The sequence below is a fragment of the Dasypus novemcinctus genome, chromosome 10, assembly GCF_030445035.2.
Source record: "Dasypus novemcinctus isolate mDasNov1 chromosome 10, mDasNov1.1.hap2, whole genome shotgun sequence".
NCBI lineage: Eukaryota > Metazoa > Chordata > Mammalia > Cingulata > Dasypodidae > Dasypus > Dasypus novemcinctus.
The window spans coordinates 103729193-103736362 of record NC_080682.1 but is presented as its reverse complement, the minus strand read 5'-3'; positions in this window follow the sequence as shown (position 1 = coordinate 103736362).

Below are 7170 nucleotides of genomic sequence, written 5' to 3'. Positions count from 1 at the left end.
ATCCTCACCTCCCCCAAGTGTAATTACAACATCCATTTTACAGACTCGTTGGGATCATGCGGGTCATATGCTTACACAGTGCCCAACCCGGTAACCACTTGAACACGGTCCCTAAGAAACGCGGGCAGAGTCCCCTGTCCCTGGAGGGCGGGGAGCCGCATGACTCAGCAGGGCAGGGGCTGCGGAAAGGGCGGGGCACCGGGGAAAGTGCCCATGACCTCCAGGAGGAGGCAGCCCCAGCCCAGCTCCCCCACCTCCTTCGCGCCTTCCGCACTTCACTGCTTCTGGGCAAAGGCCCCTGCGGAGGTTCGCAGTCAAGCCACAGCTGCCACACAAGTAGCAGAGATCAAGCTGGAATCACAGCTGGAATGAGTCTCAGAGGGCTGGAAATAAGAAACATCTGGGGGATGGCTGCAAGAACACGGGAGCAGCTCAGCGAGGCAGCCGGAGCTGCGGCTTCCCCATTCGCCAACTCTGGGTCAAAATCCTGGTGGAGCCACTTAGCAGATCACCCAAACGCCCTGGGCCTCAGTTTCTTCTTCACTGGGGACGTGGGGGAGAGCAGGCCGGCCACCGCCCGTGAAGGGGCCGGGACAAGCCCACGGAATGCCTCAGGGACCACCACCAAGGGCCGAAAGCCACTTACCTTTGACCTATTGGGATTGGCCCAGGGCAACAGCGGAAGCCAGGTGGGAGCAGGGCGTGGGGAGGCAGGGCCGGGGAGCAGCAGCAGCTCTTATCGATCCATCTCCAGGGTTGGGTTCTCAGCCCTGCACCGGAGGGGATGAGAGAAGAGGAGAATCCAGCTCGTGCCTTCCGGAAAGGGAGACTCTCGCCAAAGTGGGACAGCAAGGGTGCGGCGCTCCCGGGCCACCAGCTGCCGGCTCGAGCCCCAGCTGCCCGGTTGGGCCTCCGCGTGCTGCGCGGTGGCCTCTGCACCTGCCCCCACACACCTTCCTCGCTAAGGGGACCCTCCCCGCCAGCCGCGCCCTCTCCAGGCTCCTTCTCGGCACCCCGTACGCCTTGGCCCAGGCGGTTCCTCTCCCAGGAGTTTGCTTCTTCCGGCTCGCAGGGCCCCTGTTTGGAGAAGGCCCCCCCGGAGGCCTGCCCTCCTGGGCTCTCCCTCGGCGTTGCCGCTGGTGCCAGTTCTGGTTGTCGAGGGCTTCTTGGTGGGGGGAGCTGAGCGAAACAGGAGGTGCCCCCCGCCTTCGTGAGCCCCTGCTCCGGGTCACCTCCCTGCTGTGCAAGGGAGTGTGTGGGTCTCCCCCGCTGGGCTGGGGGCTGTGTCTGGCCAGAGGACGGCCGCGTGTCCAGCGCCTGCCAGGGAGCCCGGCACGTGGAGGGTGCTCCGCTGACCAAACGGCTCCCTCACAAGGAGAGAGGCTGACGGCGTCCTCTGAGAAGGAGGTCACGATGCCCAAGACGCGCCAAGGAGGGCTTCTGGGAGGAGGCGGGGGTGACGTCTGTGTAGGAGAGGGGGCAGGGCTAGAGCAAAGGGGTGGCAGGTAGGACTGGAACTTACCTGTGCAGGAGAGGGTGGGGACACCCGCCTGCCTCTTAGCGGCACTAGAGGCGGTGGGAGGTCAGGAGCTGCTCCTGCGCCTTGGGGGTTTCTCTCCAGTCCCTGGCTCACCCCAAGCCCCGCTTCTCTCTTCCCTCATCCTCCCACCTTCCAAAACTGCATGGAAAAGAGACCCAGAGGGCAGCAGGGTGGGTGGCGAGGACTCTGGGGCCTAGGAGTTCCCTCTGAAGTCCCAGCACCGGTCACTCTCCTCACCCAGGGTTGCTAGTCACAACACAAGATACCCAGTTAAATCTGAATTTCAGATAAACGAGAAATACTTTTTTAGCATAAGTACTATTTGGGACATGCTTATACTAAATCTAAATGCTAGACTTATCTGAAATTCAAATTTAACCAAGCATCCTGAATTTCCATTCGCTAAGTCTGGCAACCCTTCGGCGCACCTGTCCTTTCAGAATCTGCCACTCATCCCCCACCCCGCCCCACCCCCGAGCCCCCAGGAAACCATCAGAGAGGCTGTGCGCCTTCTCAACACGCTCAGCAACACAGGAGTTGAGAGCTGACAGGAACCCCGCAGATGACCCAGCTCCCCCACCCCCGGGTGTGAACCAGAGGGGGCGCGCACGGGCAAGACCTTGGGGCCCTCTCCCCTCGGGTGGGGCTGCCGTTTAAAGAGCAGGGCCCCCCTTCTCGGGCGAGGCAGGCAGTCACCAGGCTCCCACCCCGGCCAGGGCTGTTTCCGGGATCCTGACCCCCGCCTCAGGTGAGTCACCGTGGCACAGAGCATGGCACAGGAGCAGTTCCTGCCTGGCTCCTCTGAGGGGAGATGGGGGTGGGAGGGGGGATCCCTGGAGGGGTGTCTTGGGCAGGGCTGGGGGCGGGGTGGGGTCTCGTGGGCGGCGCAGTTCTGGAAGGCTCTTGGCCCACCAGGCACCTCCCATCCCCCAACTCAACCCCCATTTTAGGATGGGGAGGTGGGGTCGGAGAGTGGCAGGGACTCGACCCAAATCCCCTGCCACTCAGGAGGGGGTGCAGGGCTCTTTCTGTCACGTGGCCGTGCTCCCCGCTGAAATTGCCCACACCCGGTTTCGTGTTCTCCGTCTCTCTTTTCACTCCTTGACGCTGGGTTCTGTATTCATTTGTTTGTTGTCAGCTGGAACGGGAGCCCTGCAAAGCCTCGTCCCTGTTCACTGCCGTGTCACCAGATCCGGGAGCCGTCCCTTGCACTCAGTAGGTGCTTGATAAACCTTCATCGAAGGAACTCGCCCTCGTCTGGAGATGCCGGAGCCCTCCCCGCTCAGATGTGCGCGGTGGCATCTGCCAGGAGCCAGGCCTGGGCTGGAGCTCGCCTCCTCTGACTGCAGCCTGGGCCCCGGAACCAAGAAGGGAACAACTTGAGGTTGGACGGACTGACGGACGGTGGGTTTCGGGGTGCGGCTCAGTGAGTGCTGAGCTCTTACCTGTCTCCCCCCACGTGCCCACCTGGACCAGAGCTGACTACAACCCCTGCCTCTCCCTGGCCTCCTCGCCGTACCCCTGGCGTGCCCCTACCTGCCAGTACAGTGCCTGACCCCTACGGCCCCCGCCCCCTAGCTTTTATCCTGGGGGTGCCCCTTACCCTACGCCCCAGACCCTCCCCTCCATCCGGTCAGATCCTCTGCTCACCTGATCCTCGTCCTTCCCTGGATCTCCAGTCCAGGCCCTTGCTTTCCTGGGAACTTTTGGTGGCTATGGGGCCGGAGGGACTGTCCCCGGGTGACACTTTCAATTCATCCAGAGAATGTTACTCGGAGAGACTCTGTCCAGATTCGCCTGGCCCTAGCTAGCCAGTCCAGGCATCTCCTTCTGGGCTCCTTCTCCCCCGGTGGGTCCAAAGCCAAGCTCGTCCTCTTTCGCAGACCTCCTCCCCACCAGCCTCCCCAGGACACCTGCAGCCCGCGGGTCACCTGCCTCAGCTTCCCTGCCCTCCCCTCTCCTTCACCAGTCCTGGCCATCCCTCTGCATTAGCCTGGCATTGTCCACCAGGGCTGTCCCTTTGCACGGCCCTGCCTTCGTTCGGCTCTACCTTCTCTCATCTGCATCTTGGAAGCAGGGGGCAACTGGGTGCTACCCTCTCTCCACCGCAGTCCAACTCCAGCCAGCCGCCGGAGAGGGAGCCTGTTGGCAGCGCCCGCAGCCCTGCCGCTCCACGCCCGAAGCCCTTCCCTGGCTCCCGCAGCCTTCGGGGTGAAGTCGGGCCCCTGGCTGGCGCTCCAGGCCCTCCACCATCTGGACCCTGCCAGCCTCACCGCTCACCTCGCCCGCGGTGCCGTGGCCGGCTGAGTGCTGACCGGCTCCCGGCCTCTGCTCAAGCCGGAAGGCCCCTCACCTTCCAAACCCTCAGATCCAGTCCCTGGGGGAGGCCACCCTGGGAATCCACTTGTCATCCAGGGAGGCTGGACGTGTGTGTTTTTAGAGCCGGCCAACGTTTATCTATTTATTCACGTTTACATAGTCTTGTTTCAAAAAGGACTTGAGACGGGCCGTGAAATATTGAGCGCTGGCCCTGCACGCACACACTCATCCACGCTCGTGCTCTCAGACGCAAGACCAGGGCGCAGACGACCAGGGGATGGGGAAAACCACGGGGTCCTCAGGGGCTGAGCCCGGGGCCAGCGCAGCTGGGACCAAGTGGAGTTGGGATTCAAACTCGGGGTTTTCTGAGCCCGGGGCTGGTGGGGCTGCCATGGGGGCTGAAGCCTGGCCCTGAAAATCTCTCTGGAAACCTGAGCAAAGCCACGGAAGGGCTCCCCGAGGTGCCCAGGGCCCCCCCTGAGCTCAGCCGCCCACGGCGAGGGAGCTCAAAGGACAGCTGGGAAGGGGGAGCGAGGGAGGTGGGCAGGCTTCGGAGGGAGAGCAGTGGGAAGGGCGTGACGGTGCTGGGCCATGGGCGGGAGGGCGGGGAGGGAAGAGAACGCGGCTGCCCTCTGTGCCCCCTGCTCGCGTTTCCCTGCCCTCGTGCCGAGGTCATCTTCAAGATCTGTGCCCCTCAGGCCCTCACTGGGCTCCAGGTTCCCAAGCGAGGGAGCCCTGGGCGCCTGGCCAGGCGGAGCCTGTGGGTGCAGCACCCACCGGCGTCCCCGGTGCTCTCTCTCCCCTGGTCTGTGAGTATCACTATCCCCATTTCCTAGGCCAACGGCCAGGCCAGCGTGTTGATGACAGAGCAAGACTCCTCCCCTTTGTTGTCAAAGGTTGAAATCCTCCCTCCATCGACCATCTCCGGCGCTGTCTGCTCCTGAATCCTTAACAGGTGGACCCAGAAAGAGGGCTTAAGACCGGCCTTGGGCTGGCATCAGGAGGGGCCAACCCCCCAGGCAGGAAGGTGTCCACGCCCACCCTTGAGGTCTATGGGCCGCTCGGGGGGACGCCGGGTCCCCCTGCATTTTCACACGGCCCTGAGCACTGCGCACGGAGCCCCCTGGGCAGCAGGAGTTCCCAGCTCCCACTCCAGCTCTGCCGTAGCCTGCCATGGGACTCAGGGCCAAGGCCTGGCGCTCTCTGCCCTCTCCCTGCCGCAAGCGCGGGGCTTCCGGGCCCTCTCCGACCTCCGCGGCCTCTGCGGCTCTCAGGTGTTCGCCGGATTCGGGCTCCCCGTCTGCAGAGGGCGGCGGGCCGGGAGCTGGACACTTGTCACCTCGTCCTCGTGGCACCTCTGATGTGAACTCTCCGGGCGAGGGGTGGGGGGCAGAGGGCAGCGCTCCAGCCGGCCTCGGCCAAAGCCGGGGCTGGCCTGGCCCACCGCAGCGGGACCCCAGCTGACCCCGGCGCTGAGCGGCTGGAAACTGAGCCAGGCTGAGCTGAGGCAGCTGTCAAGGCGGCCCTAAAATTAGCCCCAAGAGGGGGAGGGAGGGGAGCTGACCCAGACGTGAGACTCTCACGGCCCCGAGCGACGGAGCCCGCAGGCCGCCCGGCATGGCAGAGGCCAGCCGGAATTCTGGCAGTGACCCTGCCGTGGCACCAGGTAGGGAGAGCCACGACTGAGTATGGACCTTTAGGAGCGGGATGGAAGGGCAGCTGCCCAGCCCCGCCCTCCTGAGCCCTGTTTCTGCTCTTCTAGGCCAGGCTTGAGGGGCCAGCCTGTCCTCCCACGGCTGAGTGGGACACCTGGCACCGCAGCAGCACTGTCCAATGCAGAGGAGGGACCAGGACTGGAAAGACCAGGCCAGGCGCAAAGCAAGTCCCCTCCCATGCAGGGATCAGGCACACCAGGACGTGGTGGGCCAGGTGGCCGGCTGTTCTCCTGGGGGTTCCTGTATGGGTGTTAAGTGTGCATGGCAATCCTTGTGCCCCTAGGTGTACCACATGTGCTTAGTTATACGACTAGAGAACGTACAAAGATGCACGTGTATAATAATAACTTATAAATATATAGGGAAAAAAAGCTACCATTATTTTTTTTAAATTAATAGCTAGCCTTTTTTGAGCCCTTATGCCCAGCCAAGGTACCTAAAATGTTACACGCAGTATTTTATTTACTTATCTTAACAACTCCGATGAGATAAGAAAATTGAGGCTCAGAGGTTAGGCGACTTGTCCAAGATCACACAGCTAATAAGCAGCAGTCGGGCTGGCGTATTCGTGTGCGCACGTGTCTAACGCTGCGCCCTCCTCGGTGCCTGTGAGTTTGGGAGCTTGTGTGCAAGTGGGTGGGCACGTTCAGTACGGGAGGGAACCAGCAGCAGGGTGGAGTCGGCGAGGTCACGGGCCCATTTGAAGCACATGCTTTCTGCAGCGTGGGGAGGTTGCAGGAGAAAGGCTGGAGCTGGGCTGAGTGTCAGCTTCCTGCTCTGTGAAGTGACTGTGATAACACTCGCCTCATGAGAAAGCAATGCTGTAGCGCACCCAGAGCGCGCCTCCCAGGGCCTGTCTGGCACACAGTAGGTGCTCCGGGGGACGTGTGAGCTGGCGGTTCCCTCCCTTGTGACTGGCCCGCTTGGCATCCAGGGAGTGGCATGTGCCCAGCTCACTGGTTTAAGAGGAAATAGGCTGAGCAGGGCCCAGCGACGAGGGGGGGCAAGGCCTGGGGGTGGGGCTGGAGGCAGAGCCGAGCGAGCCCGCGGAAAGGCGCGGGCGGCCAGGCAGAGCTCAGAGCCCGGCCTATGCCCCTTGCCACGGCCGGGCAGGCCGGCCCCGGCTGGAGACCCCCGCGCACGCGCTCAGGACGGGCCTCTCGGGAAAGCCACCGCCCGCGTCCCCTGACGCTGCCCTCGGCTATGCTGGCACGTCGGCCCCACCGCCCCACTCCTCTCGGGGCCAAACTCCTCCGGGCCAGGCCGGACATGAGCTGGGCTGGGCCTGCGGAAGCCCCCGTGACTCATTTTCTCTTCCTCCACCCACGAGTCTGGCTTTGCTCCTGGAGCTGGGGTCTCCCCGAGGAGACCCGCAAGTGAGCGGTTTCCTGGGTGGGCAGCTCTGAGGACCCCCCTCCCACCAGCCCTGCAGCGGCAGCTTGAGTTGCACCTGGGGAGTGTCAAGCTGCCTCCTGTGGCCCTTCTGCAAATCATGGGAGGTGCCCCAGTGGTTGTTAGCCTCTCCTGGGTGCCAGAGTGGAGGGTGCGCGCAGGTGGGTTCTCCTGGGCACGGAGGAGTCTGGGAACGCACCAAGG